Source organism: Sander vitreus, chromosome 23 (genome assembly GCF_031162955.1).
Source record: "Sander vitreus isolate 19-12246 chromosome 23, sanVit1, whole genome shotgun sequence".
Taxonomy (NCBI): Eukaryota; Metazoa; Chordata; class Actinopteri; order Perciformes; family Percidae; genus Sander; species Sander vitreus.
Genome location: NC_135877.1, coordinates 19,559,828 through 19,587,682, shown reverse-complemented (window position 1 = coordinate 19,587,682; position 27,855 = coordinate 19,559,828). Strand labels below are relative to the sequence as shown.

Here is a 27,855-nt window from a genome sequence, read left to right as displayed (position 1 = left end):
GCGACGCCACTGGATGTGACGTCAACGCGGTGTAAACAGTCAGGAAATGTACCCTCTCTCAGCGCGCAGTGGGTAGGCAGACGCGGGAGCGCGCACGCCCTTGCAGTAGGTATCAGCGTTATCCTGTGACAGTCATATCAGGTAGGCTCGGTTTATCATTGGCTGCACCAAAATGCATGAAATGGACTGTCAGTAATCAATAGTATGATGATCAGTCAGATAGCCGTAATTTTGTATTTTAATAATTATGATTACGATTTTGTTTTAAACAAGGCCACAGGTTTAGGTGATGACTCCATTAGGGTTTATTCGTATTATTCCCAGTTTATTCCCCCTCTTTGATATAGAGGCTGTTCTCAGCCGGGCAAGTGGGAGCACAGACTGAGAGAGACTTGGCAAAGCGTCGTATTTTTCCTCTCCAGGACAGCCCTATACCTAGAGAGAGAGAGAGAGAGAGAGAGAGAGAGAGAGAGAGAGAGAGAGAGTTTCTCACTCAGGCAAACATGAGACTGAACTTGGATGCAAACTGCTGTAGCTGCCATTGTCAAGCTGTCATCGGACTCGTGTAATTATCCTCTTGAAAAGTATCGCGGAGCCATTATCCACAAAGTACCCGTTATAGGTGCTCAGAGGCAACACATGACGGTAAATGTAGCCTTAAATCCCGATTATGTTTTTTTGTTTCTTGACTGGATGTATCGAAGCTTAGAGAATGGGGACATGGAAGCCATCCCATGACTTGATTCCCAAGCTTCGGTGTCAATAACGCCGGAGCTTATTCAGCACCGAATAAGACTGGCTCTCTTAAAAAGTTGTCATTTATAATCCAGAACTGTCGCCACAAAGGGAGAAATATCAGTGGCTTCCCTTCCCCTTTTCTGTGTGTGTGTGTGTGTGTGTGTGTGTGTGTGTGTGTGTGTTTCTGTGTGTGTCTGTGTGTGTGTCTATTTTTGAAGTTAATGGCCTACAAATAGCAGAGCTGTTGTGCGTGAAGGTTGATTCATAAAAGTAGGCGACAGGCCAGTCCAGGTTTTGACAGCAGAGATATGTGATATTATGTCAGCCAGTCGTGATTATAATCAAGACATCTTTTTTTTACATTGCGTCTCGGAATTTAAGACACCAACGGATTATTCTATTGCCAGTGTGGGATGAAATGTGTTAGATAACGTCTATATTTGTGTGTGTGTGTGTGTGTGTGTGTGTGTGTGTGTGTGTGTGTGTGTGTGTTTACATCGTCCCCCAGTTTCCTGTATGTGTCCTCATCAGCAATTACAGTCATTGTTTTTCCTCATAAATAATAATTTCCTTCCGTCAGCTGATTAATCAGAGGTCAGGGAGATAAAATCACACATCAATAATAACACTACTACATTAGATTATAATAGTAATAATACACCACTAACCTACTACTAGGCTACTATATTATTATTATTATTATTATTATTAATAATAATAGCCTACATTTAAACGTTTTCTTAATTTATTTGAAATAGCAGCACATAGAAAGGCTATTTAGAAACAAGAGCAGATACAAGAGATACTATTTTACAATATTAAAGTGTGTGTGTGTGTGTGTGTGTGTGTGTGTGTGTGTGTGTGTGTGTGTGTGTGTGTTTGCTATTTCATAAAGGCCTGTATCATCAAAAGCTTTGGTGTTTTGCTTACACTTTGATTCATCTCAATGTAATCTGTCCAAAAATAGCCGTGACTAACCTTTCATCCTGATAAAAAAATAATAATAATAACAGAAATAAAATGGCAAAATACAACTGAAAGGATGAAAACACACACACGACACGTGTTATATAGGCTACATGAATAATAAATAATTAAAAGAGTACAATGTGTTGCCTGTACAGTGCAGATGCCCAGTAACTGATTCAAAATGCTACAGGCGAGTCATGCTGCAGTAATAGTGATATATTGGCTATATTACTGGTTAAATGCTCCTTTGTACATTTTGAAACCGGTAGCTATAGCACCGCAGTCATTTGTCACCTTTCTAGTCTTTTCAAGAAAAAGGTCTGCTATTCTGTCAGCATGAGAACTAACTCGGGTTCTTAGAACAAAATGAGGGCGTCAAATTCTGCTTGTCGAGCGCGTGAAACTTGACTTCCTAGAATGATTGAAAATGAGAACATAAGCTGTCGGATAACTCAGCTTTTTCTTCGAGTGTAAAAAAAAAAAAAGTAGCACTTGGTATTTTGTGTCATTCCCAACGAAAAAAAAAGAAAAAAAACAAAACGGTCTGCCAATTGACTGGCTCGATCTTATCAGTGTCTATATCGCTTCTCGCCAGACGCACTGATGTAATCTTTCATTTAGAGTACAGGGCCTTTTCACCTCTTATACCGCCTATATAGATCCCCAGCAGAAACAAAGCCAGACATATTTTGGTTTTAATTTATACATTCTGGTTTAAACATGACACTGAGTTATTAACACAAAATAATGCCTGGATTTCAATTTGAGCTCAGAATAAAGCCAGCATCTTAAAGTTGGTGTGACATCTCCAGTAATTAAACCAAATCTGACGCGAAATTCAGATGAAATCGCAGTATACCTGCTGTCCCTCTTTGTCACACTCAAGGCCGGTGGTGTTTTTTATACAAAAATAAAAATAAAAAAAATATATATATATAGTTTTACAATAATTTAATAATATTGCAAAATTTCATTTAACCATAGTGACCAGTATGGATATTTTTTCAAAACAGGAAAAAGTGCATTAAAACGTAGTTATTAGTCGTTTTGGGATCAATACAAGGGTGTGCGAGGTCTCTCTCGCGTTCTGCTCTTCGCATGCAAATAACCGAGCTCTTGGCCCACGACAGTGTGCGTGTGATGCCCTTCATTTGGCATCCTATTCATCGTAACTGCGGCTCGACTCTCTCTATCAAGACATATCGACCAAAGACGAGATGGAGGAAACTAATAACGGAGGGAGGGAGGGTGGAGATGCAGGCTCAGCAAACCCAACTTCTTTTTTTATGACCCGCCGGCAAGGTAATCAGATCAATTTCACGGTTTGTATGGGATTCAGCCTATACCGCCAACCTGAGCGGTAGGTAGGCCTAATATGTCGTTAAAACCCTCATCTACGCTATTTTTTTTTTATTTTTTTTTTTGGGGGGGGGGGCGGTTTTGAGTCAGGTAGCGACATATTTGAAGGAATGCAGTTGGCTGTCGTTGAGCCTTTTACATAGGCTATTAATCCCAAGTGAAACGTGCGACCATCGCTAATTATTACCGAAGCTAATTCCGCTTGTGGTGAAAGAAGTAACAACAAACACACCAGCTAGCAACGACGTTCAAGGCAAACAATGGCGGACGTTGTGGATATATTGTAGCCAGTAATTTTTTCAACGCTATACAGCCCCGTTCTTTTTTTTTAATTTTTAAATTTTTTTTAAAGCAAGTGCACACAACCGATGAGGAGAGAAGCTTCCACACATTCACTGCTTTTCGTTTTACTTCGTTTATTTTCATGTAAGCTAAAATGCAAGCCCGTTCACAAAAGTTTCCCATCATTCATATAGACAAGCGACATCAGTGAGCTCTCATTTAGTCTACAAAGCCAGTGAGGGAAGAAGGCAGCCGATTGGACAGAGCATTTAGGATGTACCGGCTTCAGAGCAAATCTAAATATTTACTGACCTGTAGTGGACGCTGGACGAACGGAGGCTTTTTTTCTGCAGATGTGAAGAAAGAGTGACATAGAGATGGAAGCGCCGATGGCATTTAGAGAGAGAGAGAGAGAGAGCGAGAGACAGAAAGAAAGAGAGTGCGAGAGTGAGAGCCGTGGACGGCGAAGGAGAGAAAAAAAACACTCTCACAGTGGTGGTGGTGGCGGTGGTGGTGGTGCGCGCGCCCTCTATCCCAGAGTCACATCATCATATAACGCTGCGAGGAGAGACAAGAGCGCACATAGGCTACCGGGCAGGCTGCACGCGCATGTGGGCCAACCAAAGGCGGCCTCTTTACCGTACTTAACTGTAGGTTACTGTGCACGCCATCTCTTCCGGGTCTGAACGCATCACTGGTTAGAGGAATAGAAACCCAATTAAAAGCAGTATAACCAATAGGAATACATTATAGGGTTACAATAGCACAATATAACACATCATTTATTACGTGTTTTAAACATTAAAAACTCCCAGTTTTTGATCCCAAATGCAATTAGCTATTTTTGTCTATACTTTTTCTATGATTTTTTTTTTTTTTTTAACACCTGGCCATTTTAGGTGACGCCCACTGCCATGAGCCAAATATAAATACACCCCTATAATCAGGTGTTAATGAGGAGTAAATGTGGGGCATAACATAATTATTTACGTGGTTAAACATACGAAAAATCCGTTTTAATGGTTCAAACGTGGACCTTTTTATATGATGAATGTGGTAGGATATATTGTGTGCCTGAGCAATGATTGAATGAAAAGCTAACTTATAAGAATAGCGCTCTGCAGATATTCCACTCTCTCCGTGACACACAAAATGTTGCACCTCCTTTTGTGCTGGAAGAGGAGCCTTTTCTCTCCTCTGCCACAAAGGAAAGATGAAGCCATAGCTGGTGTCTAATCAACAGCGAAGATCCGCGCCAAACTCCACAGCAATTAGAGCTACATTTGAACAATGTGTAAGCAAAAAAATCTGAAATCTTTCCATATCAGTATGGTAATGCGATCGGAGCTGCATTGTGGCCTGGTGTTTATTTATTTATTTATTTATTTTCAGCAGTTGTTCTGAAAACGGCAAGAAGCTTCCACATGCATCCGCCACTAACCCGGAGCACATAGAGGCCTGCTAGCCTGCTTATTGACACCATGGTTCATTGAAAGGAGCACCAAGCAAATCGGATCCTTCTCTCTGTGAAATGCACTGAGAGAGAGGAGAGGAGAGGAGAGGAGAGGAGAGGAGAGGAGAGGATGCTGCAGGCTTTGTATCTCTCATGTTGCGCCTTGACTCTTCGAAGGAGAATGTAAACTGATCACACCCAAATCTATCTTTGGGGTAGAAATTCAATTAAGGTAATAAATTAAAGATAATTGGCGCAAACGTCGTTGTGTAAACTTACGAATACATGCGTCCACAGCCAAATGTGTCTTTTTAAACCAATGAATAATTCAGTATTTCCACGCCGGGTATAAGCGAAGCTTTTCATTTATGGAATTAGTATTTCAATATCTAAATAGAATTACAAAATAACACATCCAGATAGTAATGCTTTATTAATCTGCCTTTGACGTAAATAAAGTGCTTATTTTGGGAATGATTAGCTCTTCCTTTTCAATGGAAAGGTGAAGGTAGGCTAATATGCGTCTGTGATAAATGTGCCTACTGATTGCTTTGATATAATAAGCTAATGAAAAACAACGGCTAAACCATATTTATTCCGCAGATAATTACAGCATATTATAGGTGTAATAAAAAGATTAATTATGAGGAAAATAACGAGAATCAATTTGGTCTTGTTCAGTCGGGATACAATTACATAAAGGGAAAAATAGATTTTCATTTTGAAAAGGAGCGGATATGAAATGACGTGCATTTTTTTTTGTAAGAGGAGGGGTGCAGATTTTGTGGAGTCAATCCTTAATTAATTGTAAAAGGAGACTGTAAGTGGTTTAGGCTTTACCTTACGTTACTAGGCCACACTGCATCACATTATGGGGGGAGGGGGGGGGGTAGTCTCCGTTTTGCATGCACTTCCCCGAACCGGGCTATATCGGGAGCGCGAGGGTGATGCCAAAGTCCAAAGTCACGCTCCTCTTCTTCCCGCGTGCGCCGTGAAATCGCGTGATTAATGTAGAATTTGACGCGAGCTCCCGCGTGACAGCAGAGGCTGACAACAGCTAAGCACAAACCCTCCGGTACACTGGGCCGAAATAACAAGCGGAGCCTGCGCACACTGGCCTTTATTCCCGCCAATGCTATCCCAGATATTTATAATCTCTCCAGCAGATAGAGCGAGGAGTCATAATGTCACCTTTATATTCTGATTAAATACAGCAGCTTTTTTAGATACCTTTTTTAGAGTTCATTTCGCAGTTTCAAATCGAGCAGTTGCACATCCACATCCAGTGGAGCAACGCTTTATCTGTAACCCACCCCCCTGTACCGTGGCTTTTCTGCCCCGTTAGTGCATTTAAACGGAGTAAATCGTATACGGCCACCCGCTTTTATAGCCTCCTGGTGTAGCCTAAATTTTATTAGACACTTCCCACTCCAAATGTGAAATAAATGCTGCCGTATATATATCTCCCTTTTCTCCGCTGCCTACATGATTCTTCGCTGTAAGTGTCGAATAAGATGACCTTAATTTGAGACAAAACACCTCCAAAAATGTATGGGCCACGTATTATCTATTTACTTATTTATTTTCTCAATGTGTTTTATTATTCTCGTCCTGTGCACCCTCCAAACGTTAAGCCAATATGTGTGTGTGTGTGTGTGTGTGTGTGTGCGTGTGTGTGTGTGTGTGTGTGTGTGTGTGTGTTTTTTCTTTTTCTTTTTTTTTTTTTACGGCGGCTTCTCCCTGCGATTTTATTTTTAAAATATTAGGCCGAGGTGGGGAGAATTATAAACGACTCCGCTCTTATCTGCTCCCTTCACGTATCCAGGATCACAGAAGCTGATTAAGAAAGAAGTCACAGCCAACGCTGGATTCATAATGATTTGGAATAATGAATCCTTATCTCCCCTCTGCAGATTATCAGCCTTTCAGCTCGCCATGTTTTGTTACATGGGATAATTTATTGCATCTAATACATCACAATGAATCTGATGGAGGAAAGTGATGGCCATGTTAGGAGAGAGGCTGCTTCTTCTTTTTTTTTTTCCCGGGGCAATGAAATGCCTTTACGATTTTTAATTGGTAAAATATAAGGGGTGATCTGATAAAAAAAAAAAATAGAAGCACAGAGGTATAATCTTGCCTGCTAGTGTTCCAGCAGCACTCTGCACTATAATTAGTGTGTCAATTTCAACCTGAAATTAACAGCATCGACCTGCCATCTCTGCTTACGCCGGTGGAGTCAGCTAGATCCTAATTTCGCATGATTTATTTTTCACCAAGAAGAGATAATTAATCATAAACACTGAAAACAGTGCAGCAAAGTGGAGATAACAAAATATTTGCATCTAAAAAGATTCGATGAAGCCAATCCGTTTCCAACAGCCCTCCTCCCTCCATCTCGAGCCCTCCTGATCTAGCCACTGCTGCAGTCAGTTCTCATGAGTACCTCCAAGATCTTTTTTGTTTTTTTTAATTTTTTTATTTTGCATGATTAATCTTTGGGTAGCGATGTATCATTAATCACTACACAAGGCGGGGACACGTGGCCCCCTGCGTAAACAGCGGCTACAGTGTGTGGGGAACTGTAATTGTTGGATTGTGGATGTGTAGCATCATGTGCATGGTGGTGTCACTGTTGTTGGGAAGTGTGCCATCTTTCCTTTTTTTTATTTTTTATTAAAAGGGGTGGGAGTGTAGCCTGGTTTAGGCTGACAACCACCAGGATGCAATGTGCAGTAGCTAATATAATAATAATAATAATAATAATAATAATAATAATAATTTATATATTGGTTATTATTATTATTTTATTGGATAATCATTCTTTGTTTGGAAGTCGTCATTGGCACAGTGCCCGTGCAGCTCTGAATTTTTGGATGGCGCTATGTTTAAACTTGGGCATGCTCACCGTGCCAGGATAAATTTGCATTTTATTTGCAGCTGTAATTAGCTGATCAGCATCTCCCTGTCTCTCTCTCTCTCTCTCTCTCTCTCTCTCTCTCTCTCTCTCTCTCTCTCCCTCTCTGCCCATCTTTCTTCTCATTATGATTTTGTGTATCTGCTGCCACTTTCACTGCCTCTCTCCAATCCCTCATTTTCCAATGTCCTGGCAGCGCCACCAGATGTTTATCAGTTTTATACCCAGGGACACTGCCATGTCAAATAAACCGAGGATGGACACTTGCAGGCGGCTGGGTATCCAGGCAAGCCCTCCCTCCCTTTCCTCTCCTCCTCCTCCTCCTCCTCTTTCCTGGCTGAGCAGAATAATCCTGGACTGGGCGGCCACTGGGAGTCCAGTGAGGATTTCATATAGAAAGAAAAACAACCAGATCACATAGGTTGTTGCCTAAAAAGGGGGTCTCTAAAATAGCCTGAATGAATTCACCCTGAAAGAAAATCTTTTGTCTGTGCAGACACAGGCCATATGATGGGAGGCTGATGCTGCAGCCCAGATACTGTAGATAGAGATGTGGAGATGAGTTTAATGAGATGCAAGGCTGGGGAGTTGGGGGACAAACAGCCAGTCAGGAGTCCTCCCAGGAGACACCAGCACAATGCAACCTGCCAGTTATCTGCAGGGGAATGTACTCTCACTTTAATGAGCAGTCGTTTATTAAAACACACACACTCTTTTAACCTCATAATTGAAAAATGGCTTTGCAGGAGCGGCCTCGACCCCCCACATTGCAGCGGCTGTGCAGCTCCACTACAGAGGACGTATACAGTAGCTATCTCGATGTAGATCACCTGTGTTGCAACAATCACAACAACACGTCAGAGGGTTTTGCAGAGAGTCCCCAGTTGGCCATGATATACAAATATTTATCCACTGATAAGGAACTGCCACAATGGCAGATAACCTCCTTTTCCACTGCGTCAGGAGTCTTTGTCTGTACAGTCTCAGCAATTACTAAATATTTCCCTTTGCCTTCCTCTTTTCACTCTATAAACTTCTCTCTTGGTTTTAATTTGTTAAAGCGTTATTAGGAGACTCCCTAAGCCGCTTTAGTCAATGACTATTTGTGGGGTTGTGGAGAAAAGAAACAAAGCAGAGGAGAGATGGAGGAACCAGAGTGGGAGGAGGGTTTCCAAAAAAAAAAAAAAAAAAAAAAAAAACAGAATGAATGAAAGACTGGCTTGGTTTTCCTTGCAATCCACGGAACAAATAGCTAACATTTAACGTTTACACCCTGCCTGGCGACTCACTGGCGCTGTGGGGCCGAGCCGAGCCAGGCTAAAGTGTCCCGAAAGCCTTTGGAGGGGTGTAAGTCCCCGGCTATCGGGTTCTCCAGATCCCCTTTAAATGACTGTCAAAGAAGCAAATATCAAATTGCATGGGGTCTCACCCTCCCCGCCCTCTCTCGCTCTCTCTGCCAGCCTGGCACCAGTAATGCGTTACTGTAATGTGATTACTTCTGCAGGAAAGCAGGGATTTTCCCGGGGAATTCTTTCTTTATTTTCAACTTGGGAATTCAGCTGTCGTCATTAAGATTGAAAACAGACATCAGGCAAATAGTAACCTTTATTTGAAAGAATAGATTTTCTCTGTGAAGATGGTAGTTTCTTGATCCAAATCTAATAATCGATCATGTTGTCGATTTTAGCAAAACGGATACATGTGGTGAGTTTGCAGAACTATTTACTGAACTTACAGCCCGTAGAGACATACATAATATAATAAAGCATCAAAGTAAACGCTATGGGAAGCAATAAAGTGCAAATTATTTCATTAAAACGAATTGAGTGGAGGATAATAATAATATGTGTTTAAATTGATGGTTCTTGTTTACATTACCGGTGACTTAACACCACTGTACCAATTAATAAATCCTGCAAGTGTGGGGAATGCTGTTGAGACGCTACAGTGACCATAACCCCAAACGCGTTCAGTCTTTTGGGGTTTAGTATACATATCAATAACAAAAGAAATGTATTTTGATTTATTTATTAAAGTGTGGAGAGAGTAGCCGAAATATTACAAATAAACATTAATAAAAATGAGTCAAGAGCATAGAGACAGTTGTAATAACAAGCACAACACTGCAAAATTCAGGAAATAACAATATGAACTATCAGTGAATTAAGTAGCCTACACCAGTGGTAGCCAACCTGGGGGGCGGGACCCCCAAAATGGGTCACAAGATAAATCAGAGAGGTCTGGTGATCGATTTCTTTTTTTACAGACTTTGTTTAAAGATTTGCTTTTTGCTTGTGAATTACCGGATTGTCTGACATGTTCAGACCCCTTAAAAATATCCAAACAAAACAATCTAAGAAGGAAAAATCTCTCTTTGGTAGAACGGGACGTAAACAGCCAGTGACAGGCAGACAAAGGCAAACAGGGTGGGAACCATTGGCCTATACGTGATCATATGGACTCTTGATATTGTAAAATAAAGAGCAAATACATTTTATACACAGCTTTTGTTTCATTATAATGCCATATGTTTGATAAGAGGGTTCAGCTGAAGATGCAAAGACACCTGCAGCACTAAAGCTAATCATGTGGTGCTTAAAGGCCCGCGACATTTAGTCATACTTTTTCAGCACAGCATATCAGTAGAACTGCAAAGATTCATCGATTAGTTGTCAACTGTTAAATTAATCGGCAACTATTTTGATAATCGATTAATCGCTATGAGTCATTTTTATGAAAAAAAAGAGAGAATTCTCTGATTCCAGCTTCTTAAATGTGAATATTTTCTATTTCTTTCACACCTCTGTGACAGTAAACTGAATCTCTTTGAGTTGGGGACAAAACAAGACTTTTGAGGACGTCATCTTGGGCTTTTTGGGAAACACTGATCCACATGTTTCACCGTTTTGACATTTTATAGACCAAACAACTAATCGATGAATCGGCCAAAATAATCAGTAGTTGCATCCCCTATGAATCAGTGTGTCAGTGTGTGCTATGAGACACATTTTCTTTGATAATAGCATACATCTTCTCTGATCCTCAGTGATGTCGTGGTCCAATAATGGAAATCAACATGAATATTAGCCCATGTTTCAGCAAGAAAAAAATCTATTTCATCCTTAACAAAAGCTGAATTCAGTGTGATGCTCTGATACACATACTGAACGTCATCATTTGGATTCATCTACAAAGATGAATTATTATAAAAGCTGCACTATACCCATTTTTACCTCACTCCCAACTTTCCCAAATTAAACACACAGTTGTGTTGAAAATACCACATCCTTTCTAACAGTGTATAGGCTTATCTACAGAAGGCCTATGCATTGTCATTAATCTTCACCAGGCTAATTAAATTAATCCATCGCCTCTTGGCATTGGAATACAGCGACCACCACTAAATCCGCTGCAGGATAACGGATTTGTTTTTAAAACCAAAAGAGTTCTCTGCTTTAATAGCTTACAAAACAGCTCCATGCAGGCCCGGATTCATTATCAGTGGCATTTTCTGTTATGTTCAGACGGATGATTCTAAATAAAACACACCTTCTTTAGGTTTCGGTGTGTGTTTTTTCTGTAAACGGAAGGAGGTTGGAGACTTGTGGTTTTGATTGACACTCCGTCCGCGGGATCATGTTTAATCCCTGCCTCTCTCGAGCCTGTTCAGAACTCATTTCTCCACCGCGAGATGGGGGACTCAGATGGTTGCCGGGGCAACGCCGGTAGTGCTAAGCCATTTCCATTTTCTGCGAATAAGGAGGCGGGGGGAGACATTTGCAACAGAGGTCGTCACAAAGTCATTCACAAACACAGAGGAGGGGCTCATTACTCTGGAGGAAGCGGATTACTCGTTACTTTACTCTAAAGTAATATGTAGTCATTCATCACTCCTTACTCTTTCAAAGAACACTTTTGAGTAAAAGTACCAGTATCACAATGTAAAAAACAAAACAAAAAACTTAAAGTAAAAGTCCTAATACCTTTTTTTTTAATTTTTTTTACTTTATGGTACATTTATTTGTCTTATTCTTGTAATTAAATACATTGTGTAAGTGTAAATAGTTAAAGAGTCCATTGTCTAAAGTACAAGACAGTTATTCAAACAAGTTACAGATACTCCTTGTCTTCACAGTAGTTGTACAACAGTACCGAAAACATGAGCATGTGTATTGTTCCTTATGGTTATCAAAAGCAAAAACCCTAAATATACCACATCTGAGACACATTATGTTGTGCTTGGAAACACCAAAACGAAATCATTTTTGCGATGGATGGATGGATGGACTTTATTGATCCCAAACTGGGAAATGTAAACTACATATATTGACATATAGCCTACTGAGTGAACATACCAAAAATACTACTTAAAATTCCAGGAGTATTCTCGCTATTTAAAGTATCAAAAGTACTTTTTATGCAGAAAGAAATGCCCCCCTGTGACTGATGTATTATTATATATGGCAGTTTATGACAGTTTGAAGTACTTGTTTCCAACCTAAAGGGTTGGGCCCCCTCCAAAGGACCACAGGATAAGTCTCTGGGGGGCCGTGAGATGATTAACGGGGTAGAATGAAGTTGTGCTACAAAACTTTCTCCATAACAATTACCTCTTCTGATTCAGTGAGCTGGAATCCACTTGATTTCCACTTTTCTCAACATATTTTCACTAATATCTATAAACTTATTTTAGATTATGTTTATTAATCTATACTATACAATTAATGGTGATGTATTGGTTTAGTAAGACCATGTGAAAGCTAAGGTAGAGATGAGTTACTCTGAGAGAACTGAGTTGCTAGTTTCTTTACTCAAAACTACAGTATTGTAATTAATTTATTTATTATTCTCTAGGAAGCAGGAGGTCTTCCAAAAGTTTGGACCAAATGACATTACTTGAAAGCAATACTTGAGTAAAGGTACAAGTATCTTACCAGAAGATGACTTTGGTAGAAGTTAAAGTGTCCTTTTAGAATATTACTTGAGTAAAAGTCTTAAAGTATCAGAAATGTACTGTGCTTAAAGGTGCCGTAGGTAGGATTGCGAAGATCCAGGACTTTTTGAACATCGACAGCTTCTCAGTCCCTATACAAACTGGGAACTATATTCTCAGAAGGCGAAGCACTGCTACTTGGGCGGAGTGATTTGCTTGCAGCACCTGAGAAGCCCCATGGGGAGGAGCAGAGAGTAACAACTGTGCTTTTCAGGTGTTGCACTAATTACTCCTCCCATGTAGCAGTGCTTCGCCTTCTGAGAATATAGTTCCCATGTATACAGTTAGACGATGTCTGTGTCTCATGTGACCTTGTTATTTGTACACGCTGTGACTATACAAATCACAACATGTAAATAGGAACATGTTGGCGTTATTTTGTCACTTATTGGGAGCGGTTACCTCCAGGATCTGTGCTAAGCTAGGCTAGCGGTGGGTGCGTCAGACAGAGTTACGATACGCACGAAGATGGGAAGGGTTTGTATGGACTTATCTAACTCTGGGGGATACGGTGAATAAGCTCCCAAGTCCCAATAAGGCGGCGTGTTCCTTTAAAGCTACTTAAGGAGAAGCGAAGTGGGGGAAATAGGAAATTAAGGGGTTAAGCACGGTGAAACTGACATATTACATTTTTCCTGTCTCTTCAGAGGGACCGCCGCACCATCAGCATCCAGTGACGACGTCCACGAGAAGGTGAAGATGAACTGGCCTTTCTGATCAAAGGATCCGTCTATAAAGCTCAAGGCTGGCCTTCCTAGACAGGTATGATGCCTTTATTCTGAGGACACACACACACACACACACACACACACACACACACACTCTCTCTCACTTACAGTGAGAAATGTCTTTGCTTTCAATCAGGGTGCACAAAGCTGCCATCTTTCTTTTTGGCATTTTAAATCAACTCTCTGCTTCTACACATCTGGAATCCTGCCCCCGTCTCCTCAGGGTGCCGCACTCATACAACCAGGTTGACGGAGTCAGCGTGCAGGCAGGGTGTTAATGCACTGCTTGTTAGTTTTAATTAAGTAGCCTATAGCCTAGTGATCAGCAACATCAAGGGCAGTTATTTAAATAAAAAGCACACCGGGCCTCCAGTAAACTGCAGGCGAGAGTGTTGGCTCCACTTTGGCACCTTTTTCTCCATCACCTGGTCTCATTAATTCAAAACCTCTTTGCCTTTCGGTTGACATGACGGCACACCTGTCAGAACATAACCCACTCCTCAGTCAGTCCTGGCATCAGTGGTCTCAAAATTTTATTTTTACAACCGACCAACTTTCTTTATCAGCAGAAGAGCCACGGGCGTCTGTAGAGTTTGTTTGGTCTGTGTCTACACGATAAAGAGGAAAGTTAGGTGAAGGACAACAATCTGTTTGGAGGAGACTGATCAGGAGGAATAATGATAATAAGGCTAATAAGGTATCTCTCTCCAGCACATTGTTGAAGGGTTTGCGTGTCGCCTATGAGGCTGCTTAAATTAAGCCACATCCAGCAGGTTTTTTCGTATTGAATATGCAAACATATTTGACAATGAATAGTGTAATTGCAGATGATGCTTTGGGCCTGTCTTTAAAGGGAAAGCTTTCAGAATATTCAAACGGCTCTCCTTTCACATCGCATGCACAGCCTTTGAAAAGCTGATGTTTAAAAAGAATTGATAAAGGAGAGAGAAGATCCACAGGGCAGAGGAGATAGAAGAGTTTCTCTCAGGCGAAATCAAGTCTGACGCAGTCAAGACATCTGATGAAAGGTCGGGATATTGTTTCAAGAGTAAGCAGAATAAAACTATAAGATTGTTGTAGGAAAATGGGTCCATTATGCCGTTTGAACTTTTAGAAGAACACGTATTACTTTTATCAAAGAAAACGGCCGAAAGATTTTGGATTGGCTGTTCTCTATGACCTCACCAAATTGTTAATAATCATGCCGCATCTAATTATTTTTATTATTTTTTATTAGTTTCTAATGACGATATGTTGAAATATATGCCCCTGCCAGAGAAAGCCAACATATTTAAGCTATTTTCACTGTCTATTTTAATCATTGTTTTTCGCATGAGGATTGGTCCAGAGTTTTACATCCTTTTTCAAATTCAACCATTCAATTAAAATGTACACTGAGGTTCAAAAGATTTATGCTAAAATGACGTCCTTGTGTTGTCAGCCTAAAAAAATGTGAATGTACACACACACACACGCACACACACACACACACACACACACACACACACACACACACACACACACACTTTGGGCCGTGATTTATTTCTGTATTCAACATTATTTGAAAAAGCAGCTGCATAGTGAGTTATAGGTGTAGTTGCTTATATTTTGGCCCCCAGACTTTCATTTTTCTGAACACTGAATTCACAGGAAATCAATGCACACTGGACTGGACGCCCAGCCACGCCTCCCAACAGTGATGTCAGCATGCAGGGGGCCTCCAAATTATTGCTAATTTTTGAAAGTTTTTTCAAAAATCAAAAAGTCTTGAAATGAATCCCCACTGATGATAGGCTTACTGGCCTATGGGTAAGGTAGTCCCTAAGGCCCTCCACAGATCCAGCTCATCTTAAGGCTTCACTGGGCCACATGTATGTTTAACATTAAAACATGATTTATAAAATAATGCCAACAATTATTAGGCTATTTGTATAGCTTAGTATTCTATGCAAAAAAAAAAAATGTATAAAGGCTTAAGCCACCCTACAAGTTGTTGTGTGTCCAGTTTAATATGCAACTTCATTTTATACATTATATGTAGTAGGGGGTCCCTGCTTAAGGGGTCCTTGGCCCAAAAAAACGATTAAGACCCCTGCTCTAAACTTCAGACAAAACACCATGTTGAGTTATCAAGGCTATTATTATTTCAAAAGTGACATTTAATGTTTCAAATTTGACAAGAAACATCTTCAGGCCCACTTTTTAGCTTCTTCAACAGCTTTCTGTTGGTGTGATCTTCTGAGACTGCAATGCAGTTGAAAGCTCTGGCAAAGGTTAGAAAGGGGTCCTTGAGTTGAGAGATGTTTGTCAATGTACTGTTTCCCAGTCACGAAAGAACTTGTTTCAAATGTTTTCGTTTTAAAAGGTACCATGTGGTGTTTTTAACCACCAGTAGGACACGGGTCCCCGTTTTGTTTGTATCGAGCATGAGGATGCATGCGGACGAAGCGATACACATTCTTGCTGCCGCTTTCTCGCTATTCTGCTGTAGACAGTTTGTGGCGGTACCGTTCATCGAAGCATAACAAAGGCAGCGAAGACAAAGAATGCAAGCTAGAATACAAGGATGTAAACAAATGCGTGATTTTATATAGTCGCAAAATTGGCTTTGTAACATTTAATGAGGAAGAGTTTGGGGATACACACAATGCATTAACTACACAGGGGCACCTTCTTTTTTCTAATTTCTTTATTGATTTTTTGCACCCACAACAAAGTTTCTCTCTCATCTGTTAAAAACAAAAAGCAAATTATACCACAGGGGCACCTTTAATTGTGAGATAACAATTAACAAAGCATTTTTTAAATGTTAACAAAGCACTGTACATTTCTGGCAAATAAGTCTTTTCTAGTAGCACATTCAAGGTAAAACACAACAGCGGTAGTTTGATTGCAACTGCAAAACTCTGCAATTACTCTTTTAACTACAAGTCATTTTACAATGTCATAGTTTAGACTTTCTTGAAGCTTTAGTGCGTAACTGTTTTATATTAATGAACGTCCGTTACATTCAAGCTATTGCCAAATGAGTTGCTACAAAGCTAATTAAGACTCTCAGGTTCACAATACAACAACAACTCTCACCGTAATTCTCAGTATGGCTATGTTCCGAAAATGATGTCGTCCGGCAGCTTTCGCGCATAGAAAATCAAGTGAAGATAATTAGCTCTTCTGAAGAGTCCATCATGTTTTTTTAATCCTCCATGTCCTCCTTGGCTACTAGCAACTGTGTGAAAGAGGGGTGGGGGCGGTGCCTGATCACAGAAGGCTTGTATCATGTGGATGCAACAACAGTGTTGTTGTCAGTACTTAGAATTCCTCATGGCGGAGACAGAAAATAGGCACTATAGCTTGAACAAGGAATTAAATAGCATTTAAAGCAGATATTCTGAATACTTTACCTTTTTCTAGAGATCCTGTTTTGTCCTGTTAACCATTCAGATGATTATTTATGATCACAGATAACAAAAAGACAAACCTTTCCGAGGACAACTGAAACACATTAAGACGTTATACACAGCTGGCGGGAGCCACTGAGATAACAGATAAACTGATAAATAATTCCAAAAAGCACTTATTAAAATGCCAATTCTTAAATGTTTCCCTCCAAACCCTGTGACTACATTCAAACACAAGATCATCGAGCCAACGTAGACAGACTCTTTGAACATGCAGGTCCCAATAGATGAACTTAGGCCACTGCTCATTAGACACTACAATCTTATCTGCTTCTCTTCCTTCAAAAACATATCCATCTCAAACTGTTATCCATGAAAACAGATCATGTTGTTGTTAGATCTCCCCGACCTCAAAGTATTTCTTCCAACGAAAACAACAGGTGGAAGATGAAAAAGTGAAAAGTGTGCGGTTCGACGACAGAGGAAGTGCTGTTGTTTTTGTGACTGAGGAGTACGACGAGGACTTGATTAAAAGTGTTACCTCTTAACCTCATTGGCGAGGCACTGTGGCGTTGCTATGGTTACTTGGCTGAGTCATCTTGACCAAGTGCTTCTTGATTTGGAAGATAACAAAACATGGTCTTGCCGTGCTTCTTTTCCATATGAACAGACACATTGTCCTAAGGACATAGGAAGAACACACTTTGAAAGAATTAAAATAAAAGATAAAAAAAATAATTAATTTTTTTTTTTTTTTTTTAAAAATAAATTAAATTAAATAGCCCCCAAAAAAATCTTTCATTAAAAATAAATTAATAAATAAATACAATAAAAAATTAAATACAAATAAATAAAAATGCAATGAATGAATACATACATAAATTAATAAAAACACATATAATAACACATTAATGAATTAATTAATAATGAAAAACATAATAATTATAGCAACAATAATAACAAAATGACATTATGACTTGTCTAACATCACCCAAAAGCTTCGGGATTCCAACCTGGATGGCTTTTTAAAACAGTCTGATGATGAAAAAGAGAAGCATATTCAAGGTAGGGAAGATAAGTGTAAACTGTATGTGAACTATTGCTGTAATTGTATAGTTCTATAAACATATACGTTAGCACACAAATGTACATGCTTAACAGATTTGGCCCAAGTCCTCGCAACATGAGGGGAAAATACTCCGCTCCAATCAGTACCAAACTCATGTGGAAAACATTCCTTATCAATTCTCCAACATATAAACTGCTACCGTGTGTCTGCTTCGGCCTGTGTCATTTTTTGGGAGGAAACGGGTACAGATCGCAAAAATAAAAGCGTGCAATTTTCCTTTGATTGGTCTTATCGTAGAGCAGAAATCTCTGATTGTTCTGGCCCGTCATTAAGTGTAGGGACATTACTGACAAATGTTATAAAAAGGTTATGAGAGCTATCAAGAGAATGGTGACGTCATGACTACATCGCTGTGTTTAGTGAACGAAAGATCGGACAATATCCAAACAACCCCGGCAACAATAAAGGACTGATGAGGAGTTAGCAACAAAAGCAGGTGTGCTTTTTTTTTTTGTATTCAGGGATGTCAACCTATCTAGTGAAAAGTAGAAGGAGATGGATGAGAAAAGGAGACAGAGACTGAATAACTAGAAGCCCCACAGGCATCTGCCACTCAACCGATGCAGATCCAGTTTGATTTTTAACTCCCTAATACTTGATTGTATTATCTGGGGCGTGATAAAAAAAATAAAATAAAAAATAAGTCACTGTTTTCAGCCGGGAGCAACAAAATGTCAGTCAGAAGCTGCAGCGAAGATATGCTAAAAGGCTTTCTGTGCTTGTGGCGCAGACAAGCAGATACCGAGCAGATTATGCTTTATTAGCTGTTCATGGAGACTTAATTGTGAGATCAAAGTTAACAGCGTTCCTTCGGTGCGAGGCAGAGCAGATTTCATTAGGCTGAGAAATATCAGTGCAATAATAGTGTCATCTCTGCACACAGCAAGATCAGAACTCAGAGAATCTTAATAATATTTCTTGGGGACAATTTGGAAGAGGAAATTCAGCCACACGCAGCCATTTGGATGGCAAAATGTATTAAAGATGTTTCGAGGAAAGAAAGTTTACAATAGAGAAACGATTTCTAAAAGACAAATATAATTGAATTGGGCATGATGGCTTCATTTAAAGGAGCTGCCCTCTACAGTCAGAAAACCCTCTTATATTACAGAGGTCTAAAATTCAACCAGTGAATGGAGCCAACTTATAACACTGTTGCTTAGTGTTAGCTGTATGTATATACTGTAATATAACATTATATCATATGTTGTACAACCAGTGGTGGAAGAAGTATTCAGATCTTTTAATATAGTAAAAGTAGCAATACTAGAGTGCAAAAGTACTCGGATCCAAGTAAATGTCCTGCATTCAAAATCTTACAAAAGTAGAGTACAAAAGTAAAAGTATTCATTATGTTGTATATGTATATATATCATTTCAGAATCATATATATTATGTTACTGGATAAGAATTAGTGATGTGTTGGGCGCCTGGGTAGCTCACCTGGTAGAGTGTGCGCCTATATACAGAGGTTTACTCCTCAAAGCAGCGGCCGCAGGTTCAACTCCAACCTACGGCCCATCTCTCTCACCCCTTTCATGTCTTCAGTTGTCCTTTACAAATAAATGCCCAAAAAATAATCTTAAAAAAAAACAAACAGAATTATTGATGTGTTAATGTGTTCATCACTTTACTTTATATACCGCTGGGTAGCCTAACCTATAATATAATATATCATCATTCATTAGTTGATGTATGTTTTGTATTAATAATCTAAATCTTCAAAAAAAACTAAATCTAATAAATGAATGTAGTGGAGTAAAAAGTACTATATTAACCTCTGACATGAAGTGGAGTAGAAGTAGAACGTAGAATGAAATAAGTAAAGTACAGGTACCTCAAACTTGTACTTAAGTACTTGGGTAAATGTACTTAGTTGCATTGCACTGCTGTATTAAACATTAATCAGAAATCCATCCCTTGAATAAAATTACAGATTTCACTGGATTGTTGGAAACGTTTGGGCTAATGTTAGTACACAACAACTCAACTAAATGTGTAACATAGGTTTAGTTGTTTTAAAACCTTTTAACGCCAAAGTGTTACATATTATACCTTAAAATAGACCACTCTGTTATGTGAATGTGTGTGTAACTGGTGCTCAGGGAGCAAAAAGATGCAACAGCATTACGATTCACTTTCAGCAGTCTTACTTCAGACCAACATGTCCTTTTCTTTGCCAGTCAGATAGAGGTCCTCTCTGCAAAAAGCGTGTTCTTGAATTACACATACTGCAGGATTGGATTTCTCCTGGAAGAGAACACACTTTCTTCAACTGTGTTCAGTTCACATCATACAGAAGTTACCTCAGTACCAAGGCCGGGGCTGAAAAATGCCATTCGGGCCAATAGGACAGAAGTCTGCAGTCAAGTCAAATCGGAACCATACTTGTGAAACAAATTAATTAAATAGTAGGCAACTTTTACAGTACTAGACCATCCTCTGGCAAAATGAATGAAAGGAGTTCCTTTGCAACTTTTGAAAGTTTAAAAAAAAAATTGAAATGTCTTAACATAATCCAACATATTATTAGCAAATATAAATCATCCTATATGTGGAAAAAAAGACATTGATGATAGGCTTACTGGCCTATAGGTAAGGTAGTCACTAAGGTAGCCATCAACAGTTACAGTTCATCCTAAGGATTCACTATGCAAATGTATGTTTAACTCTAAAACATGATTTATAAAATCATACCAACAATTATTTTTATAGCTTAGTTTTCTGTGCACTAAAAAGGTATGTATAAAGGCTTTAGGCTTTTATTGTAGGCCCAGTTAAATATGCAACTTAATTTTATAAAATATGTAGTAGGGGCTCCCTGCTCCGTCCCTCTCTCATATAAGGGGTCCTTGGCTTAAAAAAGGTTGAAGACCACTGCTATACTGTATGTCCCAGCATCCCATCTGTGGCTTGTAGGTAATGACGTGATTGACAGGCCGCACATTAATACGAGCCCCTCACAGGAGGTGTGGCAGACTGCCACTGTTGCCGTGGCGCTGACCCTGCATGACCCCTATTGTAACTGGCCGGTCTCAGATGGCTGACTCATTTTTTATGTCTTATCTGAGCGACAACGTCCGTTCTCGCTGCCTCAAACATCACGCACACGCGTATCGGTTTACTCAACTACGTACATAACACTCCCGTGAAGTCAGCTCAGAGTAGCAGACACGCTGGCAGATAAGCACCCATCCTCGGCAGAGGAGGGGGCTGTGGTGGGGGTGGGCCTGTTGAGGAGCTGACCCTGTGACCTCATGAAGCGGTGGGTCAGACGGTGAGGCTAATGATGGGGTTCCCTCGTTGCATGGCATCAATGGAGTGTTGTTGGGAGGAGCGAGGAGAGGAAGTCTGATACCTACTTACCTTCACCGAGACAGGAATCTCCGCTCATTCCCTCTCCGTCGTGCTTTCTCTGTCAGTTCGCCATCCTTCAGGTGCAGTGGGTGTGTGTTTGAAGGCTGGAGAGAAAATGGATAGTTAGTAGTATACATAATATTATGTATTTAAAATTTTAAAAACAAGTGAAAATCTGATTTTACAAATCCATAAATAAATAATCCAGGTCAGAGTGTCTCTCCCCCAATATGTTTATTAGAATTTTCTTAATTTTTTGCACACCATCGAACAACATAAAATAACAATACAGCCATTTGGAACCAGACATTACCTAGACTTACATCGCTGCTCACATACACAAATACACACTCAACTTACTTACTTACTCAACAACTCAACACACTCACACTCCTCAACAAAAAAAATCACACGTTGGAGTGGTTGATATAAATATCCTCTATTAAAGTATACAGTATGTAATTTTATATCACAATACTGAATACTTTATATTGTGATATTGTACATTTTATACAAAAAACGATTTATGGCTAAAATAATGAGACACAAATGTATGTTTTTGACTAATCTAGCAAATCGGGTAGTACTTCGACACTGTTCCAGCGATTATCCAGTAAATGAATTGTCGGCGATCCAGACTATCTTTAGGCGTTTTAATTGTGAGTCGTTAAATTGTGTGTGAGGTGATGAAACCATCAACTCAACAGTAGAACACAATGACTGTAAACAACCAATGTCAGCTCCTCATCCTCATCCTTGCCTGTTCTCTTGAACCATTTGTTCAAAAAGCTACGAAAAGTTAAGTACTGTAATACATCGTAAGCATTCCACGTTTGTTTTTGCTGTATTCACTACATTGACGGCCGCTGTATAAGAACGTGGTTGGAGGTCGGGGTGGATGAGTGGGCGTTAACATACAGGACTTACAAGCCAGGGAGCCTTTCACCCAGGAAATATTGGTTCCTTAGGAGTGTTTTAATCCAAACCACGATCCTTTTCCTAATCTTAACTAGTCGTTTTGGTGCTTAATCTTAACTTTCGTTGTGGCAAAACGCTCATATTTTGTGGACTAAATTTAACCGTAATGTCCGCCGAAACAACTGGCAGCCCGCGGTGCTCTGTACCTGGCTCAAAGTCACCTATTTTTGGGTAACTGATCCACTAACTACCGCTGATACAACGGAGGTCTATAACCGGCTTCACGAAGCTCTGGAGCGGCTTAAGGAACTAGCAATTGCCGCTCGGCGTCATGGAGCTCGTAGCCAGCCGGCGTCACGGACCACCGGCGGTCTCCCAATTTCGTAGGATATCGTTATCGGATACGTTTTGGTGTGCATAAATGTTTGTACGAAATCATACGGACCTGTTCATGAGAATGCATTGCCTTATCTTTATATCAATCTAACCTTCACCCAGGGGTGTAGTGGAGGGTATACCTCATTTTCTGGCGCTTTACAGTATACCCATCTATCAGCCAAAAAGCCACTGAAATATATAAAAGAGTATACCCACTTCCTCCTCAGTAACCTACCCATCTACCTAGCAATACACCCACCTCGTCAACTACCACCACACCACTGCCTTCAGCCTACACCTGCGTAACCCTCAGTGCACACGCCGCCTCTGTTTAACTTCACTGGACACACACATCAGACGCTGCAGCAGGTGATTCTGTTGTGTACGTGCAACAAGTGTGTGACAATGGGGCTGAATGAAACGGCTGCATGTTGAATCAAAGAGCATAAGAAAGGGGGTGTAGATTGAGGGAATAATAGTGTTGTGTCACTCTGCGGTTTGAGAGAAAAAGATGAAATGGGCTTTTTAGAAGTGGAGGAAACTGAGGGAATCAAACACTTCCTGGCTTTAAAGTGGAAACAGCGGAGACTTCCTCCCTCATATGCAGGTAGAGGAGGCACCATCAGGGAGGAACAAAGACGCAGAGTCTAAACATGAAGCTTTGCGCCGTCACCATCTCTGTCTTGGAGGACACAGAGAGAGCTTGTGTGTGCGAGCGTCTACATGTGTGTGTTTGGTGTGTGTGTGTGTGTGTGTGCGTGTGTGCGCATGGGCTTCTCGGTCTCTCTTGGGGTGGTAACACACACCGCGCCGGTGCCGTCGGGGGGAGGTTCTGCGGCAATTTCTGTGGAGCTCATTCCACCACCGGTCACAGGGTTAAGTGCCGCAGCCATACACACACATGCAGACACACACACATATGAACACTGGAGCCATTGAGTCGAATGTACAGAGTAGACGCCACCGGAGGGGGGGGTTCCTCACACACACACACACACACACACACACACACACACACACACACACATAGCATAAACACGTACATGGTAAACGGGAGCTGAAAGGAGAGTGTGACCACACAAGCTGCAGGAGCTTTATGACTAACATCCTTTAATGTCCATGTAATTCTGAGCCATTGTCGACCCTGTATTGAGGTAATTACAATAGCAGGAAGCTCTTCAATGAGAGACAGACTTAGTCAAAGGGTTGGTTCACCCAAATAACAAACAAACACACAAACATATTTTCTCACCTACCTTGAGTGGTGTCTTGCCATGCAGAAATCTCACAGACAGATATATCAAAACCAAGCCATATCAAACTAAAACTGTGTGTGTGTGTGTGTGTGTGTGTGTGTGTGTGTGTGTGTGTGTGTGTGTATGTGTGTGGCTAAATACCACCAAATGTAAGTAAGAACATTTTATTTGGGTGACCTGGCCCTTTAAAAGCATAATTCATGTACTTGTCAAATATTCCAGCAGGTAACTAAAGCCTAGTCCCCACGTCTTTGAAAACAGATTTTTTTCCCCCTCCTTCTGTATAAAAAACAATCCCGTCCACACAAGCGCAGCTGTTTTAAAAAAAAAAAAAACACTGTCCAAATGTAAACGTGAAAAAAACAATTGAAGCGCTGTCAAGAGCATGGCAAACCAACAGGCAATGCTACTAAAACCTTAATATTAAAACCTTTCTGCATAAACAGTCACCGTTTTTAAATAGTAAGGTTTTAGCGAAAATGCACGTCTTTGGAAAGTACTGAGCATACGACTGGATAAATGAGACTTGGATTATACTGCACGACTTGTGAGAGTGGAAGTTTTGATATGGTTTTGCTGTTGTTAAACGCGGAGCCCTATTACTTCAGTTAATGTTAAGTTTTCTTCTAGTATTTGAAGTAACGGATTGAGTAATTGATATTGAAATGGTCATTTGGGGGGGCAATTTAAACACAGCCTGTTTTTTTTCTTCCTTTGGTTAAGTGGCTAAAGTTTTAGTGTGATAACATCACATTACATGTTGGCAGACACTTTAGACAAAAGTTACTTAAAAGTTCATTCAACCTCCACCTCTACGTGTCCTGAAATAAAAAAATAAATAAAATGGGCTCAATTTTTTTGTACATCAGCATGCCTTTTTGTGTGTTACCTGTTCCAAGGATTTACTGAAGCTGTATGTCACAAATAATAGACACATTTCTGCATAACTTAAAAATTGTTTTCTGAGACTCAACAATGGACCAGATACAAAGAAATAACATCCGACAGTTAAATCGTAGTTTGAGATATATACTGTAACACTTACAGACTATTGATTATTTAGCTCTTGAGAGCAGATTATGTAGACGGATGTATCAAAGTGTCTCGATGACACTCTGAGGCGATACTATTACAGACCTACACACAGTTGGATTGTGGATGTGGTTCCAGTGGAAGCTAGTGTGGTACTGTAGCTTGGCTGGGCTGCAGAGCATCTGTCTTTGTGTCTTTGTGTCTGGGGTAAACCCCTGCTGCTGCCGAGCTTTTGTCTCTTCCTGATCGGCTCTAATGCTGCAGCACTAATTGTTTAACACAGAAACACGTCTTTTCTCCCTTTAATGTTTTTGTTTTTATTGTCGTCGATGCATTTATTACAAAACCTTTGTGGATTTCGAACACACGCCTCCCTCCCTCCTACCTCCTCCCCTCTCCTCCTCCCTTCTTCATCATCCTCCCTCTGCTCTCTCTCTCTCTCTCTCTCTCTCTCTCTCTCTCTCTCTCTCTCTCTCTAAAATGCCCGCCCTGAGAAAAAGAGGAGGAAAAAAAAACAAAAATGTGAACATCAGCAGAAAAGCGGATGTCTGGCAAGTTGCATCATTTTGAGAAACAAACCGCGTGAAACCGTGTTAGCCAGCCTATTAGCATATATACATAAAGACCGTGTGTGCGTGCCCGTCTCCAAAATAAAAGGAAAACACAAAAAGAGGCGAACGTTACTCTCCGCTACCCGTGACGGACGTTTCTCAAAGAGATAGCGCTCTGGGTAAACATGTGATCGCCACAGATCCAATCAGCTCAAACAAAGGGGATAAGCAATGGAGCTGGGTGAATTTTTATCATGTGTGCACTGTAATGTAGGTGTGCATCTGTACTATAATGTGCCGTGGTGTTCATCATAAAAAAAAAAAGAAAAGTGCAGAAGAAAAGGGAGAAAGAGGGAGCCAGGCACCACTATTATCATTTGCATCATAATGGTAAAACTGATATGAATACTGCTGCGTTGATGCTAAGCTCCTAACGTGCATATAAATTGCTTACCTTGAAGAAATGTGTCGCCACGTTCGTGCTCAGTATTGTTTCGTGGTTTCATCATACTTTTTTTTTCCTCACAACACACACACAAAAAAGTCTCTCAGAGGTGTCGTAGGAGTGATTTAGAGCTTGCTGGTGAAGATGCGGCCGCCTCCTGAAATAGGTAACATGAATATAAAAAGCCAGAAATTTGGGTGAATCAGCTTTTCATTTTGGGTTTGTTTTGTTTAATCCAAGTTTGAAATAAACTGTCAAACTTTTAGCTGAGGAGTGGAAGACATGCTGGTGAGAGAGATGGTGAGAAAATACAGAGAGTCACACAGGCTGTCTGGACTCCTAGACTTTGGAATGACCTACCTGTAAAGTCCGGTTTAACACAACCTGGGTTTAGTTTTTGTGGATTTGGCCATTGTTTCTATCCGCTATGATAACACATTTCTCTTAAAGTTCTCATATTATGCTTTTTGGCTTTTTTTCCCATACCTTTTTTGTGTTGTATCTTTTTTGTGCACGTTATACAGTAGATTTACAAAGTGAAAAAGCCCAAAGTCCACCTCAAAAGGGAGTTACCGTCTCCAACAGAAAACACTGTTCACAAACTGCTCCAAACAGCTCTATTGTAGTCCAGCCTTTACTTCTGTGACGAACGTGCTACGTGTTATAATGCTCACCTAGCTGCTAGCGTGGCACGCCCCTCATACTCTGCTTCTGACTGGCTAGTAGTCCTTACCTAGCTACTGCGCATGTGCGACTCCCAACAAAGATGGAACAGAAGTGAGATGCCTCACTCTGTAGCTAAAACAGAGAGCTCAACACACAGGGTGAAAAGAGGAGCTGCAGCTATGTGCAGTACAACAAAAATGTGGTGTTTTTTGAAAATTAAACCATGTAAACCTATTCTGGTACAACCTCAATTATGAACCTGAAGATGAGCATAATATGAGCACTTTAAGTTCATTGATGAGAGATCTGGTCCAACGGGGAAAGAAACACGAGCAGTCAAACAGGTTGTAAACAAACCCTGGGGTTACTCAAACTTATTTAGAAGAAAAAAACAAAAGCCAGTGTAAAATGGGTAGAATTTTGACCCAAAGTGCCCGACAGCAGTGCTCATTTATTTATTATTCACACAAAAAGCACTATATCAACTGACATGCATTATTACCTAATTTATAAGCCCTTTCATACAGAGGGTCACTGTGTTAAAATGTAATTTTTAGATCTTCACATCAATTTTGTGTTTACAGTCTTGCATAACGTCAAATTGATGTGTTTTAACACACAGCAAAGAACAAGCCACAACAAGCCACGTTAGGGGTGCTTTGAGTTACATGTAAACGCTAACGTCAGCGTGCTAACATGCTCACAGTGACAACATGCTGATGTTCAGCAGGTTAAAGATGAACATGTTCACCATCTTATCTTAGCTTGTTAGCATGATAACATTAGCTAATTAGTACTAAACAAAGTACAGCAGAGACTGATGGGAATGCTAAAAATGGTAATTAAATAAGTAATCATCAGGATATTACAATTCATAGGGGGACGTGAAAATATGTATACAATTTCATGGCAATCCATCTAATAGTTGTCCAAATATAACAGTCTAGACTAAAGCAGCTAGCGTGGCTAAACAATTGTACAAGAACAGGACTTTAAAGGAGCCCAGGAGCTTCTCTTTTGCCTGGGACTCCAAAGCAGCTTAGTCCAGCCATCATCATCATAATCGGTAGAAATTATAGCCAAAACATCAAGGATAGTTGAAATAAATGTTTTGGGTTTTTATGTCTCTGTCTGTCTGTCTGTCTGTCTGTTTTTAATGTTTTAGTCACTCTGTTACTGCGTTTCGAAAAAGTGCTTCAGAAATAAAGTTCATTATTTAATATTATCATTCAAAAGGCACTTTAGGCACATTAGAGGACACATCCAAAGACGCAGAGTGTTAAACA

At 40.2% G+C, this 27,855-nt stretch overlaps 1 long non-coding RNA gene across 1 annotated transcript; it reads left to right on the top strand.

The window, feature by feature from the left end:
- Positions 1–21,544, top strand: LOC144512381 (uncharacterized). Its single transcript, XR_013500997.1, has 3 exons — positions 1–645; positions 13,359–13,473; positions 15,090–21,544. It is a non-coding gene; the product is annotated as an uncharacterized LOC144512381 (long non-coding RNA).
- The last annotated feature ends 6,311 nt before the right edge of the window (positions 21,545–27,855 follow it).